Below are 19357 nucleotides of genomic sequence, written 5' to 3' on the forward strand. Positions count from 1 at the left end.
CTAGAGTCAAATCATTTTCAAGGATTCTTATTCTTTCTACCATCCTTTGGTTTTTCCGAGTCTCTTCTTTGTGTTGTATTTGTGCAAGTGAACAACTAGTTTCTAGGCTTGTCACTTGCTCTCTGAGTTTCTTGAGTTCTGTGGCCTAGATGCTCATTTGTTCCATAGCCTTAACCAATTCATCTGTCTTTTCTGTTGTTATCCTTGTACTGGTCGATGTACCTGTGGCTGAAGTAGTACCTGCTACTGGCAATGTTGTTACTGTTGGAATCGTTGGTGCCAAGGAAGCTGCCAGGGTGGAGGGTACTGCTATGGAAACTGTAGGTATTACAGTCTGAGGAGCGGTGGCCAGCTCACTCTGCTTGGACTACATCAAATTCTCCAATTCTTTCTTAGTTTCCTTTAATTGATCGTTCAACATAAGGACTAGGTCCATAAGTTCTTTCTCCTTCTATTTTTCTAAAACTTCAGCAGTTTGAGGGTGGTGAAGAGGAGGAATCTTGAGCTGATTCTTTAATGCAGCTATGTCATCATTTTTCTTCTTTATTAACTGCTATGTTGCTTTGAAATCCTTGGGATCATGTCCTAGATCTATGATCAAGTCTTCCAAAGTCTTTATTCTAGTGTCTTTGGTCTGAGAAGAGGCCTTTTCCAATTGAAGCTGTGTAGATGTGTTATTCAGTGAGTTTTGTAGTTGATGAGCTATGATTTCTTTGTTGGTCAATGTGGAGTAGACCATTTCACTTGTTTTCTTATGTAGCTCTATTTGATCAATTGGGTGAATATCCTTTGCCAAAACTTCAAAATCGGTTTTCAAATAGTCAGCCATTGATCTTGGTTGTTGCACAGTTGGCTTAAGAAAGCTCATCTGCATCTTGCCTTCCTTTATGTCAAAGGCTGACATCAGCCTTGTTTGGTTCGTTGGAGCTAGTCTGAGATAATGAGCATAGGTTTGAGCCTTTAGCTTTTCGTTCCTTGCCTTGATTTCTTTGATATCCGGGCTCTAACCATAAGGAGCCTTGTAGGCAGATACCTCTGTGCTCTATTTGCTTTCTAATACCTGGAACTGTGAGGTAGATGGTGTACCTCCTGAAGGTATAGTATGCACACTATCATTTCTTTCTGCCACTGTGTTTCCTACTATTTCCTCGGTGTATTCCTGTTCAGAAAATGGGTTTAACCTTTGCCTCTTAGCATAGGTTTGATTAATAGGTATGGTGGAAGGAGTGGCCTCCTCTCTGTCTCTTTTTGGATTTTTCTCCTCATTTAGAGGAGTCTGCAAAATGGGGGGATTGCTCATATTGTGTTCTGTTTGATTGAGCTCCTCTGAAATCTCAGGTAGCTCTGAATCTTCTGCCTGCTCTGATGATCCTGGTTGGCTTGATGGCCCTGCTTGCTCCGAAGTATGTCCACTGTGTTCCTATGACTGCCTTTGAGATGGAGTTTCTCTAGGCATCTGTTCACATAAATCTTCATCAAGACTCCTATCTAAATCCATCAATACATTGTCAATGACAATCTCTGTACTATCTTGATCTACTAATGTGTTTTCTGCCCATTCAAATTGATTGGCATACTGTTCAATTTCTGGGATCCTTTGGTGGATGTAAGGAGATAACTTATTTTTTTGTCTCTTATTACAAATAAAGCTGTGGGGATCATAGGTCCATATGATACTCTATTTTAATTTCAATTTTTGGAGGATTTCATATGCCTCCTTTCTTGCTTCTCTATTGTTACAAATGAAAGGTCCAAGATGATCTTTTATTCTTAGTTGGGCCTTTTTCTTGGTTCTAACAAAACACACCTCATCTGAATTGATTATTTGTCTGTAGTACTCCAGAGCAAATAGTCTCATGGGGTGGTACTTCGGAATTTTGTAAGGTGGCAACCCACATCCATAGATTCTGATTTCTGTATGGTTTTGGTACAAGTACCAATCTCCTACTTTGTACTGCTTTGAAAATTGTAGGATCCTCCTGATGTCTGCTCTGATTCTGGGAGGAGGGTTTCCTAGCAACATGGTAGCCATTGGGTGTACAAATAGATCAATGAAATCTGTATATGTGTAGGGAGAATTAGACCTATGGAACAAGGGGGTCCAGAAGACGACAGATCTAGGATTTCCTTTGGTATCAAGTTTTTGGACAGAGAAGGGAAACTTATCAGTTTGATAGTAAAGAAATAAATGGTACAGGACTGATGAATATTTGAACACTCTTTCATTTTCCAGTCTCAGAAACTGATCATGCATCTTATTTGAGATGAATTTTGCATAATCAAATTTGACTGCAGGAGGCTGGCCAAGGGTGAAAATAGACATGTAGGCAAAAATGATATCATCTACATATTCACTAGTGGTAAAACCTAAACTGCATGATATCATTGATGTGATATCATTGCCCAGACCAGAAAAGAAGGCTTACATGTAAGGAGGGGGGTCCTTTGTTATGTATCTTTCTCCAGCAATGAAAGTCTAGAGGATTTGAGTACTTCTAGAACTAGATAGTTTGAAGAATCTATCAAGCAAGTCAACAATGGTAAGGAGGGTGAGTTTTTCACCAGGTTGTAACTGTAACATCTCATTTATGGATTCTTTAGTGATATCAAATAGGACTTTCTGATCTGGGGACATTACAACTCTCATGATAGGGTCGTAGTTTGCGTGACAATAGTGAACAATCTCTAGGAAGACATGAACACTGGGGAATTGATATTTGGGCAGGTTTGATTCCCAAAGGCTTATCTTATCTACATGGTTCAAGTAGTTATCTCGGTGTCTGCAATGTAATTTCAAAGGGGATTCTTCAAAGGTGAGCTCTTTAATCCAAAAATATTTGTCAGCTAGGGGAAGATGGTCTAAATCTCTATGGGGAGTAGTAACTGGCATGACATTCAAAGCAATTGGGGCGTCCATCCTTGGTTCTTGTGGATTCAAGGATGGGGCAAAGGGTTTCAGAAGAATTGGGAATAATTGGTCTGTTTCAGAGTGTTTCAAGACTACCAGGTGGCTTAATTAACTAAATTACTTAGTATTTAAAGAAATTTAGCTCAGGTTTGGCCAAAAATCAGGGTTCTTCAGTCAGAATGGGGTAAATACTTGGTATCGGCTATTTGAAAGGAGCAATGGTGCTGGTGCACTATTTGCAGGAGCGCACAGGTCTGCAATGGTAGTCTGGAGTTCAACAGATTTGGGAGGTTGACGGTTGGTAGTGGGTTGACAGTTCGAATGTACTCTGGGTTTTCATGGAGAATAGAAGGTTTCTTTTCTTGGTAAAAAACAAAAATAAAGAGTATTTTTGGTTTTTTCGCAAAGTCAATGATTTTGGCGGGTATAATGGAAAAGCGACAGTTGGCGCCAACTGATAGAGGTGACGTTTTTTCGTGTAGTGAAGGTGGTAAGCAGAATCTATCACATTGCTTTTGGGGACTTGGCGGTATTGGGAGACGCTCGCTCGATGCCCGTCATGGGGTGACACATAGCATAGGGGTGAATAGTAAAACCGCTCACATCGGGCCGGTAAAGGTCAGCTTCGGAGGCCGCCCGATATGAGCGACAGTCGCTAGATCTGAAGGGGTCAGATTGTACAGTGATCGGCAGTGTGATTTGATCAGGGAGTTAATGGAGGGGCCCGACAAGATTTTAATTGCAGGTTAAGGTGGCTTAATGATGTCAGGAGTGAGCTGATTGGAGGACGGTTATTAATCAATCACAGTCTGATCAATTAATCCCATTTTGTATGACAACGGGTTATGGCTCTTAATTAGTCACAAATCGACTAATTAATCCATCTAATTTATTTACTTAATATGGTTTATATTCCAAACCATCGGGCGGGATATTTAACATTTGGGATTTTAATTAAATATATAGGAAAGGGGTTTATTTTTCGGGAGTTAAATATAATAAGAGTTAAAGTTAATATGAAACGGAAGCGGAAAAAACAAATTGTGTTAATTATAATGTCTTGAAACATTTTTCATGCATTTAAATTTTCACATTATAACTTAGGCTTAATGATTTTTGTGTGTTTCTATGTAAACAAAGGGGTTTTAGGTAAGGTTTATTACTTTCCCTAGGTAAACGGTAATTTCACCTTAGGAAAAGGGATTTTTAGGTGAGATGAATGTTTATGGAGGGAGTGAATGTTGGTAAGGGGTTTGTAGTACTTAAACCTTATAAGTTATTGGGCTGAGGGTCCGGTCCCTCCAGAAGTCAAAGAAATGCTCTGAGCCCCTTTAACTTAAGGTTTTAGGTACTTTGATTTTTTCTTGTGGGAAATTAGTGAAAAGGTAAAATGAATGGGGAAATTAATCACTTGACTTTGTAACTGTCCCATTGTCATCCATACTTTAAGAAGTTTGATGATGAAAGTAAATGACATGATTTTATCCAATAAATTCCCATAATTCTGCAACCATTCACCTACTTACCCATCTACTCATCCTACCATTTTTTCTACTCTTTATTAGGGTGCACTTAAGCTGACAAGCTGGCAAACCCTTATCAAAACATTTTTCCTTTCTTTTACAATAGAAATCTATCTAAGTCTATCCTTATTACATCCAAGGGCTCAGATTAAAAGAAATATATCTAAGTCTATCCTTATTACATCCAAGGGCTCAGATTAAACTGTTGAGCTCCTTTTATTTACTCTACCTATCTACTTATCTGCCAATATTAAACAGTTTGGTCAGATTTTATTCTCTATCTCTAAGCATGAAATTCAAAACATGGAATAACCAAGATTAAACTGTTTGGTTACCATGGATTGTGGCATAAATAAAAAGTTGCACACAATCTTTATTATACAAAAAAATAAAATAGTAGTGGAATTTGGACTTGCACACTTTCATGGTCCTTTTCTTTTTTGATTGGGGTTCACTTTTTCATCTTTTCTTTTTGACCTTTTTTCATTCTTTTTGTCCTTTGATTTTTCTTTTAGGACATACCCTCTTTACATTTTTTAATTTTTTGATTTTTTACAAATATGGAAAAAATTTGCAGAAAGCAAAGGTATGTACATATTACAGTTTTGACCTCATCCATTCAAAAATTATGACACCTATTGGTATAGGAACATAACACCAACATCATCTTGACCTGTTGTAATAGTCTCGCCAGAGTTCGTAGGATCGTCCTTAGGAGATTCACATTCTTCCTTAGTGATAACAAGAGAGGTTTTTACTACTTTTCCTGATCATAGATGGATTTCATTACATTCACCAAGAGTGACGTAGTAAGTTTGGAAGGAAGTGGGAGCTTCTAAAACCTGGATTTCCTTATTATTTGGGTTAGGATTAGGTTATACAAGTTAATGGGGTCGTATGGTAGGTGTAGCAGTAGGTGTTGAGAGAGGTGGCAACTGCAATTTCTGTTATATTGGTAACACATAAGGGGTTGGACCTAAAGAATTTCCTCTCCAATTTTGGGGCTAAGAATATGGCTAAGATGGAGGGTATTGAAAAGGAGGAGAGGGAGACCATTGGTTCCATGGTGAGGAAAACTAAGATAGAGGAGGAGAGGAATATTGCCATGGAAATTGCTGTGCATTACATTATTCCATGGATTAAAAGAAAAATCTTGAGAGAAAATTGGTGGTCATGGCTGCCCAGGCTTCTTGGACCCAATGCAGTAGGAGGATTGGACTTCCTTGATTCCTTGAGCACTACTTTCAGTATGGGAAGCTCTAGAAAATAGCTTGTATAATGCTCCAAATAACAAATGCTGCACAAGTTACTGCAGTCAACTTTATAATCCCTAAAGTAATGTTTATCCGTACATTTTGGGCAGAACATAAACAAAGCTTTCTCGACTTCATCCTGTGCCTTTTTTATTTGTGCAGTTGTCAATTGGGAAGATAAAGTACTGAGGAGGTCAGTCCTAAGATTCTTTAACAGGTTTTCGATCTTGGCTCTGGTCACACCTCCATTTGTAGATTTTTGTATTCGAATAAAGGCATCCCATGCCAGGCTTCTTCCTTGTGATGATCCTCTCAAGCATCTTAAGTAGAGTTTTATTATCTCCTTAAAGGATTATTGAGATATATCTCCCTTCCTAGTAGATTCAATGTATCCAGGTAGTCATCTATCATTCCATGTATGAATATAGTTTTCAAGATATATGAATGCAAATCACTATGTTTAGATCTCTATAGATTATAGTGGAATCACTCCACATAATCCTCTAAGATTTCTTCTTATTTTTGTGTCATCTTGAATATTTCTTCCCTCAAGTCCTTGGTTCGACAATAATACTAATATTTTGACAAAAAGGTAGTTTTCATATCTGCCCATGTCTGAATAGTAGCAGAGCCCAGTCCCATGAACCATCTTAATGCTGCTCCCTTTAGAGTAGCAGGGAACAATTTCAGCTTCTGAGCATCCGAAGTATAATCATAGCTCCTGCACAGGACATCAAATTCAAACAAGAATGTATCAAGATCTTCTACAATCATTCCTTGAAAAGATGGAAGAGTTGATAAGGGAATGTTTTTCATGGGAGTTTTACCCCTTATGTACCCTATTGGGAATTCAAAGGTGGTAACAATGGCATCAATCCTAGTATTGTTATTGTTATTGTTGTTGTTTTCTTCCATTATAGATTCCCCTGTTTCTTGTTTTGATGAGTCCTCTCCCAAATATCGTTCAAGTGAGTGTCCTGTGGATGAAGATTCTTGTGATGATTGTACAGGTTGCTCTGGGGTTGGCTGTTTCACGACACTGCCTGAATCTGGGTATCAATAAGTAAAATAATGTTTTTCCAATTCTGGCTCTAAGTGCTCCCCGTTGGTTTCCCCTTGGCCTTCAAATCCAAAGTCCTAGCCACTAGTTTCTTCGTGCTGTTCTTGAATTGAATCTATAGTTTTGGGAGTATGTATACTAGTTTGAGGGTGATGAGGTCCTAAGACGAAGGAACCATATGCTTCTAACATTAATATGGGAGTAACAACTTTATATGGTCTTGTTTTCTTGTATCCCTCTGTGAATTTGACTATTCTCTCTCTGCTTTTGAAATTAATTTCCGAATGAATGATTCCCTCCCTAAATTTGCGCTTTTCTTGTTCCTTTTATGACCCGTTTTTCCTGTAGGTTTATTAGAGTTATTATGTTTCATGTCTCTTCTGTTCATACACTCTACACATGGACCATATGTGTAATTATTTCACACTCCAAGTGCCTTAGTTGTTACAGTGGTGAGCCCACTCAGGTATGTTAGAGCGATGCACAGGTTCTTACCTCTCATCTTATCACCCAACGTCTGTAAGACTGAGGACACTTCTAAAAAAAGAAATTCAAAAGTTAACACACCCTAAGTGTTCTAATGATCATAGTGGTGAGCCCACTCAAGTATGTTAGAGCGATGCGCAGGTTCTTACCTCTCGTCTTACCGCCCAACACCTGTGCACTAGAAACACTATACTAAAAAAACACACTGGCTGACTGTATCGTCAATTGCCTTCCCCAACAATGACGCCAAAATGTTGTGCCGATTTAATCACTATTTAATTTGACTAAACCGCAAGCATTTAATTGTCAACCAGGGTAAGTCTATTTATTTCAAAGGTGTCTGCACTATCTGTGCTGATACATAACAACCAGGGAAAGAAATGAAAGAAAATGCCATTGAACACAATTGCAAAACTTAAAGCACTCATGCAGAAATTAAAAAGACATTCTACAGGAATGAAATTCACTCATCACACTTCATGTTTTTCTCAAAGAATAGGCATGCCACACATCATTAATAAAACTGTATCAGCTGATTAAATATTATAGTTCTAACCAATCCTGTGTAACAACATATAATGAATCTGAAAATAGAAGTGCATCAGTACTACAATTCATACAACAACATTAATGAATCCACACTTAAAAGAAAGATAAACCAAACTAATATACCACTGTAATCCCTGCTAAAGAGGAGGGTCGTTCCTCCCTAGTAAGGTGTAAGGATGAAATGTAAACTAGTTAAAAACTCAACACGAGATCTGTATGAACATCACCAGAAGTGTTTTGTATTCAAAATGACTGGAAATTACAAGATCAAAATGTTGATGTTGTTCCTTTGTTGTCGTTCCCTTTTCATGGAACCAAACCATTTTATAAAGTTTACAAGCCCCAAAAATTAGGGAATAGATTAGTCATGAGAATCTCACGATTCTCATGCTGATCAATATTAAGAGAAATAGAAAGCGTTACAAACAGTTTCCAAATAAAAGACCAATTCAAGTTACACCATCTCCACAATCATAACTGTTGATATTCTTTGACTGTTCATAGATAATTCATGATTCTTGACAACTGTCTTTGAAGACAACAACCACGGTCTTTGGCAGTTGCAGTGTAACAACAAATCGAGGTGTAACAAAAAAAATTTAGACTGTAAGAAAAAAACTTCGAAGTTTAACAATGAGAAACAACAACAACTACTCATCCTTAGCCCTTAGTTGTAGACAACACCTGAAAGAAAAATAACCAGAAAACTTCTTCCACAATTACCTTGGTAAACTATCTAAAAAAGACATCACTTCATTCAATATTTAACAAAAGATGGCAGAATAATATATTGAGAAAGGATTGCTCTTATAACCATGGAAAATGGTAATTGGGAAATAAAGTTCATAGGTTTATAGAGAGAGAGAATGATAAAAAATGGGGAAAGAGGTGTCTAAGATATGCTTAAATACTGCAACCAACAAAGGTAATAGTTGATTTGTTTATAGAAGTATTTGTTGGGTGATGTGACAATACATAGTAAAACTTAGTTGTAGCAAGGTCAAGGTAAAATAAAGGAATTGGGTGAGAATTACTTTGGATATGTTTGGAAACCACAATTCTAAACAAATGAATGCTTTGAATACAAAAAGACTTCTTAACCTAGATTCTATCTGACAATATGTGGATAGGTGCTAGATTCATGAACATGTATTTGACAAGTATAACAACTGGTTTCTGGTTATAGCTGGATCCGTCAAGGATATTGGAGTCCCTTGAGAGATGGCATGGATGTGTTTAGTTATAGGGCAACTTACTTGATAAAACAAGGTAAGGTAACTAGTATATTGTTATATTTATTTATACATTGACAGTTGTGTGTCTATGGTAGTAGGATGCAGGGGATTGCATGGAAAAAGAGACTACTATGAAATCTTGAAGAAGGCTCAGGTTGAGATTTCCCTTGGAGGCATTGGGAAGCCATCAAGTTAAGTCATGGTGTTTGTTTTGAGTTTTGTGCCTTTGGTATATTGTGATTTGTTTGAGCTTGATTTATGGGTTTTGATTGCATCTGGTGCAAGGCCTTGCCACTTTGTTTGTGATGTCATATTGCTATTTGTTTTCATGGTTTTATTCTTGTTGGATTTATTGTTCTTTCCTTTTATGTTTTGAGGGTCTTGGAATTTGGTTGGGAAGGAGGAAATTAATGGATCTCGGGAAGTGCTGAATGAAGTCCAACAAGTAATGTAAGACCTAGATTAAGGGCGATGCATGTATAAGAGCAACTGGAGGCAAGAGTATGACAGTTAGTCGGATTGGTTGGGTCCATTGCAGTAAATGGACAATGGAAGGACAATCATGAGAAATATAACATGAAAGGTGAAGTAAATGGACCTGAGGTTTCAGATGCCTTGGCTATGTTGGGAACGATTGTTCTCAATGTTGTGCATGTTGTGCACGACTAAAGGGAGTTATCTTAACCCTGACCTTATGGTATCTGGTAATTATGTTGTGATCATGATTGTGCTGATGTCTATATATGTATACATCTATGTATGTATGTATGTCGTGTCTGACAAGGTTGTCATGGATCATGATTGTTTTATGCTAATGTTCATATATATGTATGTATCTATGTCACTGCCTAACAACGTTGTTAGGATCATTCTTGTGGATGAATGATTGCTTATGTAGGTGAATGGAATGACGAGATTCCTAGTCTTATGGGAAATTAAGTGGGAAGAGTAGTCCTGGAAAATCTACAAGGTCAGTATCACGTGGTTATGAGTTTATATTATGTGATTATACTATGTCTATGTTATGGATAGGCTATGCTAAGGGATACATCAACATAATGAAAGCAGTGTGCTTTGCGGCATGCTGGGACAAGCATGGATAAGACAATAGAAGCAAGGTCATTTGGTAAGGACAATGTGGTCTTAGGTTGTGTAGTACTGGTGTTATTTACATGTTGCATATGGAGTATTGTGTACATACAATGTTGTGTGCTTGTTGTATATATGGTGTTGTGAGTATATTACATATATAGTGCTAGGTATACATGGTACTATATACATGTTGGATATGCAATGTACATATAGTACTATGCACATGTTGGATATGCAGTGTTGTGTGCATATGGTGTTGTGTGCATGTCAGATATGCGGTGCTGTGTACATATGGTGCTATGTACATGTTGTTTATGCATTTATATGTACATATGGTGTTGTGTGCATGTTGTACATGTGGTGCTATGTACATATGGTGTTGTGTGCATGATTGTACATGTGGTGCTATGTACGTGTTGTACATGTGGTGATGTGTGCAGGTGGTGCTGTGTACATGTTGTGCATGTGGCGGTGTGTACATGTGTTGTCGTGTACATGTTGTGCATATGGTGTTGTGTACATGTGGTATTGTGTACACATTGTACAGGTGGTGCGATGTACATGTGGCGTTATGTACACGTTGCACGGATGTTGCCATGGACATATGATGCTATGTACACGTTGTGTAGGTGGTGCTGTGTATAGGTGGTACTATGTACGTGTTGTACATGTGGCATTGTGTGCATGTCGTACATGCTATGTTGTGGACATGCAGTACTACGTATGTGCATTGTTTAGTCGTGGCATCATGACATGTGTATTCTTTGTGTTGTACTATGTGTATGTATGTGTATTGTGTTATAAACCATATGTAGGAGTATGTATTGTGTTGTGTTGTACACCAGGTGTAGGTGAATGTGTCGTGATGTATATCAGGCGTAGGTTTATGCATTGTGTGGTGTCATAAGTTGTGTGTGGATGCATGTTTTTTGATGTACATTGTGTATGTGTACGTGGTTGAAGAGAAGGTACTGGGTGTTTTTCGGGTGTGGCAACCGATCCTGTGTGTGTATGGAAGGACAAAGGACAAAGGTAGAAGCAAAGGAACAATTAAAGGATAAGTATCAATATTTTATTTCAGTTTTATTATGCATGTGATCTATGATTCTGATTTATGATGGTTACATGTGATCTACAATTATGGTTTAAGATGATTGCATGCGATTCATGACTTTGATCTATGATGGTTGTGTTTTGAGTTAACTGGATGTGATATGTTTATACATGATGATTTGATCAAAGAGTTAGTTTGTCTTATTGTGACAGGAAGTAAACAAAATTGCAAATGTACCTCGTTGACGAGCTACCAATGATATATGATTTGGATTTATTTCAATTCATTTTGAGTCTAATGGAAATTATGTGCTTGGTACAGGAAAGCATGGAAATGCCCACACTAGGTGGTTGTTATGAAACCAGCTCAAGAAAAGATAGAAAAGATAGATCAACGCCTTAGAATTCAGCCTCTTCGAGGGGGCAACCTCCTTTACATTACATAAATGAACAATTCTTGGATGATACAAATGACAAAACCTCCTTTCTATATATAGGAGTCTAAGGAGTCACAATATAATCTAGTCGACCTAACAATAATAATATAAAGCCACAAAAATAACAATAGAGGGATTCTATGGGGCACAAAAATAACAATATGGGGGTAATAGGGGCACAACAATATAAATAAGGGGTATAACTACAATAGTAATGGGGTAATCACTAGTATTATAGGGACCCAACATGCCCCTCTCCTTCAAAAAAGTGTTGTCCTCAACGCTTGAGTAGTTCTGGATACTTCTGCATAAAATTCTCATCCTCCCATGTGGAATCTTCAGCGGATAAGTTCTTCCACTTGATAAGATACTCTGAAATTGATCGATTTCGTAGCTGTCGAGTTCTTGTTTCTGTGACTGCTTCCGGTTCCAATATAATTTTTCCTTCCTCGTCAAGTTCTGGCAATATTGTTTGAATTGGGAGCTTGTCACCTATAACCTTCTTTAAACATGAAACATGGAAAACTGGGTGCAATCGAGAAGCTGCAGGAAGCTCCAATTTGTATGCCATAGTACCAATCTTTTGCAACACCTTGTACGGACCATAATACTTTGGTGATAATTTATTATCCTTCTTAGCTTGCTTTAGGGACATTTGCTTATATGGTTGTAGCCGTAGGAATACCCAATCACCTACATCAAAACTTCTTTCACTGCGATGTTGATCTGCCTGTTGTTTCATTCTATTTTGTGCCAACACGAGGTTATCCTTTAAGAGTTGGAGGACTTGTTGTTGATGTTCGATGTGATGTTCCACTGCCTGAACCTTAGAATTTTCTCTTAAATATGATGTGATGGATGGTGGTTGATACCCATAAAGTGCCATAAATGGGGTCATTTTTGTTGCTGTATGGAAGGAAGTGTTATACCACCATTCAGCCAGAGGCAACCATTTGACCCATTGTGTCTGTTTATCAGATACAAAGCAACGAAGATATCCTTCCAAACATTTGTTTACTATCTCAGTTTTCCCATCAGATTGAGGATGATAAGATGAGCTATGAGCTAACTGAGTACCAAGACAAGAAAATAATTCTGTCCAAAAATTTCCAGTGAAAATGGGATCTCTGTCACTTACAATAATCTTTGGGTTTCCATGTAGCTTTTGAACTGTTTCCATAAATGCAGTAGAAACTGTACTGGCTTTAAATGGATGTGATAATGCACAAAAGTGTGCATACTTGGTAAGTCTGTCAACTACCACCATGATGACACTCTTTCCCTCAGACTTGGGTAAACCTGTGATAAAATCCATTGAAACCTCCTCCCAACGTTGGCTTGGAATGGATAAAGGTTGTAATAGACCCGGTGTCTTAATTGTTTCAACTTTATTTTGCTGGCAAACCAAACATTCCGCCACAAACTTTTGAATATCTGATTTAAGGCCATCCCAAAAAAATTCCTTCTTAACCCTGTGGTAAGTTTTTAAAAATCCTGAGTGCCCTCCTAAGGGAGAAGTGTGCAATTCCATAAGAATCTTTTGTTTTAGCTGGGAATTCTTACAGAGGTATAAGCGATCTTTGTACCATAACGAATCATTTTGCCAGCTAAATGTATCAGAAGTACTGGAATCTTGTTGTAGCTTTCGAATAAGTGCCCACACTTCTTCGTCATTCTTCCATTCCTCCCTTGCTTCGTTTATCCAATCTGGTTGGATAATAGAAATGGCACACAACAATGCTTCCACATCCTCATCCTTTCTTGAGAGTGCATCTGCCACCACATTTTGCTTCCCTTTTTTGTAGATGATTTCAAAGTCATAACCCAACATCTTTGTGACCCACTTTTGTTGCTCTTCAGAGGATAATCTTTGTTCTAAAAAGTATTTAAGGCTATCATGATCCGTTTTTACCTTGAAGTGTCTTCCCATTAGGTAGGGTCGCCATTTCTTAAGTGCATGGAGTATTGCCAACATTTCCTTCTCATAAATAGCTTTGCTTAAAAACTTTCCCTTGATTGGACGACTTTCAAAAGCAATGGGTCTTTCATCTTGCATTAGAACAACACCAATTCCATTTCCTGAAGCATCACATTCCACAATAAAGGTTTTTGTGAAGTCCGGTGTAGCTAAGACCGGTGCTTGGCACATTGCCTCTTTAAGATGTTCAAAGGCCTTTGTTGCTTCCGGAGTCCATGAAAATGAATCTTTCTTCAATAATGTTGTTAGAGGTGCTGCTATTCTCCCATAATTCTTAACAAACTTGCGATAATACCCTGTCAACCCAAGAAATCCTCGCAGATGCTTTATGGATGTGGGGATTTTCCATTCCTTAATGGCTTTAATTTTGCTAGGGTCTACCTTAACTCCTTCATGAGATACAATATGACCCAAATATTCCACCTCCTGGACTCCAAAGAAACATTTGGATCTTTTTGCATATAATTGTTTCTCCTCCAATAGTTGTAGCACCCTGTCAACATGTTCAACATGATCCTTCCAAGACTTGCTGTAGATTAGTATATCATCAAAAAATACTAACACAAATTTTCTAAGGAATGGTTTGAAAATTGAATTCATCAAACCTTGAAATGTTGAAGGTGCATTGGTAAGGCCAAAAGGCATGACCAAAAATTCATAATGACCCTCATGAGTTCTAAATGCCATTTTCGGAATGTCTTCAATCTTCATTCTGATTTGATGATATCCCGAACGAAGATCCAACTTGGTGAAGTAAATTGATCCATGCAATTCATCCAGTAATTCATCAATAACAGGAATGGGGAACTTATCTTTAATAGTGAGCTTGTTGAGCTCCCTATAATCCGGACACATGCGCCATGATCCATCCTTCTTGTGCACCAATACTACTGGAGCTGAGAAAGAACTTTGACTTGGTTGAATTATACCAGCCTCTAGCATTTCTGCAACCATACGTTCAATTTCACTTTTTTGGACATAGGGATATCTGTACGGCCTGATGTTTGGAGGAACACTTCCTGGAATCAGATGAATAGCATGATCATGATCACGCATAGGTGGGAGACCTTTGGGAGTCTCAAATACCTTGGAATGATTGTCCAGGACTTTTTGGAGATCTGGAGAAATAGATGATTCCAATGTGGAAACATCTAGCGAACATAATTGTGCAATTACACCTCTTTGCTCCTTTTTTAGAAGCTTTGTCATGCCATTAGAGCTGATTATCTTTCCTGGTTTCCCTGCAATACCCCTTAATTCAACTTCCTTTCCTTCCGTAGAAAATTTGATGAAAAGTTCTTGAAAATTAAAAGCTATTGTACCCAAGGATTGTAGCCATTGGACTCCTAGTACAACATCAACACCTCCCATTGGAATGGAAAGCATTGGGCTAGTCAATACATATTCTCCCATGGATAGCTTGATATTATGGCACTTTCCAGAGCAATTTATTGTTCCTCCATTTGCAATCATCACTTGACACTCTGGTGCTGGATATAGGAAGCAATTCAATTCTTTTGCTACCCTACAATGAATAAAATTGTGGGTGCTTCCTGAATCAATCAACACTATTACCTTTTTCTTCTTGATTTGTCCTTCTATCTTGATGGTTTGAGGAGTGGTAATTCCCGCCAATGCATTACAAGATATGGTCGGATTTATTTGTTCTTCATCTAGGCTTTGTTCCTGGAGTATATCTTCTTCTTTTGACCTTTCTTGCTCCTTTTCTTCTTCCTCTTCACAATCTATGTAGAATAATTTCTTCTCAGCACACTTATGACCTTTAGTGTATTTGCTATCACAACTGTAACAAAGCCCTTTTGCTCTTTTTTCTTCCAATTGTTGTGGTGTCAACCTTATAGGTTGTGGAAGACTAGGGGCAACAACACTTCCGTCTTTATAGTTGTGAGTGGTATGCTTCCTGGTTGCCATAATTTTGCTTTCCATTTTTCTTGCTAACCTGAATGCCTTCTCTAATGAATCAGGTTCCCAAAGGCGAACATCATGTTGGATATTATCCTTTAAAGACCCTATGAACACATCAATCCTATGCTCCTCTGGAATATCTTTTACCCTTATGTTCAATTTTTGGAACTCCTCAATGTGCTCCATTACTGAACCCTTTTGTTTGAGACTTATCAATTGGCTAAAAAAAGTGTTGCTTTTTGTATCTTCATAATGTGCTATCAATTCTTCCGTAAAAATTGCCCAAGTGATAAATTGTTTACGAGAGCAAAGCCATTGATACCATACAAACTGATTTGGTTCCAAATATACAGTTGCCATACGTACCTTTTGTGTGTTTTGCACATTATTGAGATCGAAGAATTGCTCCATCTGTAATATCCATGTGGCGGGATCCTTGCCATCAAACTTCCTCATATCGATTTTTGGAATATGGTGATTCTTCGATCCAACATTAGCGTCTATGGAATCATGATTAACATTTCTTTTGTTCTCATCATGAGTTTCCTTTACTACCTTTTCACCATTAGTGACCCTTTCTTGTAGCAACTTCTTCAATTCTTCCATGTCTGTCTTCAAATCTATCTTCAAATCTGCCATCGAATCCTCCATCTTAGCTTCCATGCCATTTATCTTAGATTCCACGCCATTTATCTTAGATTCCACGCCACTTATCTTAGCTTCTGTTAGCTTTTGTGAGCGTGACATTTGTTGCACTTGTTCTTGTAATTTTGATATATCATGTAGCATTTCTTCCTCTTCTTCATGAGTCATGCTAGAGCTTTCAGGTTCCTTACTAGGTGTTTGCATTTTCTTTCCTCGGGGCATCAGTTACCGATAATAATGCTTTACTATGCCTTTTGAATTCCGTTAAACCAAGCTTACACAAAAAATTAAAAAAAACTACACACCTTTTTTCACTTTATAGAAGCCTGATATTGAATCTGATGTATCTCTGTAATTTCGGATCATCCAGTTCTGAAATTGCTACCTGTAGTAGCCTTCTACGTCCTCTTTCCAATGCCACAAGTCTGAGCCAAATTGGATTCTCCAAGGAAGAGTTATGTGAAATCTCCCACAGTGACTTGCTTTTAGACTGGTTCAGTAGAGCAAACTTGTACGACGTGCCACGAGTCACTGTTTCAACCTTTGAATCTGAAACACACACACAAGAAACTACAATCCGTCCTCTTTCTGTACCTTCTTACGAAATTTCAATCCGATCCCCAGAGAGAAAGTTATGACGATTTTCCCCAGGTCACCTGTTTTGAATGTAATTCAGGAGTCTGCAAAAAGACCAACTTCCTCAGATCATATCTCCTCAAATATCGCGCAAAAGCTCTGAAATTGGGACCCAAGGTTCAACGCGATTTCTTCTCAAATGGTTTTTTTTTGCGACTTTTGAAACGTCACAGAAAAAAAGTTATAGCAAAAATGCCACGATGACCTGTTTGGAGCAGCGAAACCCTAGAATCCAAAGCTCTGATACCAAATGTTATGAAACCAGCTCAAGAAAAGATAGAAAAGATAGATCAACGCCTTAGAATTCAGCCTCTTCGAGGGGGCAACCTCCTTTACATTACATAAATGAACAATTCTTGGATGATACAAATGACAAAACCTCCTTTCTATATATAGGAGTCTAAGGAGTCACAATATAATCCAGCCGACCTAACAATAATAATATAAAGCTACAAAAATAACAATAGAGGGATTCTATGGGGCACAGAAATAACAATATGGAGGTAATAGGGGCACAACAATATAAATAAGGGGTATAACTACAATATTAATGGGGTAATCACTAGTATTATAGGGACCCAACAGTGGTTGAAAATGACTGCAAGAATTAGCAGCATCAATGAAAGGAATTAGAATAGGTAGTAGTATGTTGGTAAAGGACTTCAAGAGCGGGGCCATTGTGGGACACTGGTACCCAATAGTTTCCATTGATTTCCATGAGCATGATGTGATCGGTATGATGGTTTGAGGGATGTATATACCTTGGGTTTCAAACCTTTCGATGCGAGGAAACCTTGCCAAGGGATGGATCTCCCGGGATAGGGGATGTCGGGGAACTTAGAAGGTGAGTGACTACATGAAAGGCGATGACAGGATTGCTCGAGGGACTGTGTAGTAGAGAGGGGAGGCTGGGGAGTACATTTTTTTGGTCATTAAAATTTCCATATGGAATCATATTCACATTGGGAGTGTTCCCTAGAACAATGAGCTAATAACTATTCACTGAGAGGACAAGTGGCACATGATTATAACGCTAGACATTGGATGCAAATTTGATTTTGACAAGGGATTCTGGACTTCCTGGGAAGGAAGTGAATCCTGGTATTACTTTGGTGGTGGAGGTGTGAGCCTTTGGATTCCCTTGTTGTGGATGCAAGAATCATATCCTTTTATTTGTTGGTTAGAGCAAATGTATATATGTGTATATGTGTATATCATTGTAAATAATGTATCAAGCTGGATTCATAAAGCTCCATAGACAATATGATTATTTGCTGGTTCAAGCAAATGTGCATAAGTATATTTTGTTGTTATTGTAAATACTGTAATGAGTTGTGCTATAAGCTCCAATACACAATATGATTGTCATTATTTCAACATAGGTCATTGTAAATACTGCAACGAGCTAAGTTATAAATCTCCATGGGCAATATGTTTTTCTTTTCAGTGGTGTTGTTGGTTATAGGTGTTATTGAACACCGAGGATGGTGTTCCCCTAAGGGGGAGGGTTATGTAACAACCTTGGTCAAAATTCCATGTAATAAAGTTAATAGAGGCAAAATAATAACCAAGGTCATGGGACACGTATTCCAAGTTAAATGTTGGGAAAAAAATCCTAGTGTGGGTGTTCATTTGGTTTATTATGGCTAAGAAAATTGGCAAAGGCAATGACAAAGGATTTGGAAAGGAAAAGTGGCATTAATTGGAATTTTATTTATGAAAATAATGGAAATTAGGAGGAAGGGAAGGTGAAAGGTCACAAGTTGCATGTGAGGAAGAAAATGAAGGAAAATAATGGAAAATTAAAGAAAATAGAGGCCTCATTAATAAAAATGCTTATGAGGATTCGTTGGTACCTTTTGTCAGTTTAGTTTTGGAGCTCTCTCTCTCTCACACTCTTAGACACTTAGAGAATTCTTGAAACACTCTAGCATTGGATCAAGGAAAGCAAAGGAAGTACAAAGAAGGCAAAGGGAAGTAAAGATGAAGCAAGGAAGAGTAGGATCAAGCATCTAAAATGGAATTACTTGCAGGTATCGATTTGCATGTGTGATTTCCTTGCTATATTTGGCATGCATGGTACATGCATGAGTGTATTTGGCTCTCTTGTTGTCATTGGCATGGGATTTACAAGGTTTGACCGTGTTCTTCAGCCTTGCCTTGCAATTTCTAGATGACCATGGTGTGATGGGTTCTATTTTATTTGGTTAAGCTAGATTGCTGGGTGGTTTCGAAACTGAGTGAGGTGGTCTCTGAAAGAAAGAATACAAGGTCTAAGACTCCCTGGAATGGATTGGGATTGTGGTAAAGTAGGATTTTGTGTGACTTGGTGGGCCTAGGAATCCTCGATCATGCCTAGGAATCCTTGACCGGTGAATGGCAAGATATATGGTAAAGCCTGGAGTGTGGAGTCTTGATTAACCCTAGGAATCCTCGACAGTTGTATGGTGGGATATATAGTAAAGCCTAGATACTAGGAGATAAGAAAATTCCTCACGGTGTAGATGACAGAATCCGGTGGCATTCATGCTTGTTAGGGCCTTGTGATTCGGTGGGGATTGTGGTAAAGCCCCGGG

The sequence above is a fragment of the Pinus tabuliformis genome, chromosome 1_1 (genome assembly GCF_031772625.1).
Source record: "Pinus tabuliformis cultivar Carrire ecotype Pingquan chromosome 1_1, CPIR1, whole genome shotgun sequence".
Lineage (NCBI taxonomy): Eukaryota > Viridiplantae > Streptophyta > Pinopsida > Pinales > Pinaceae > Pinus > Pinus tabuliformis.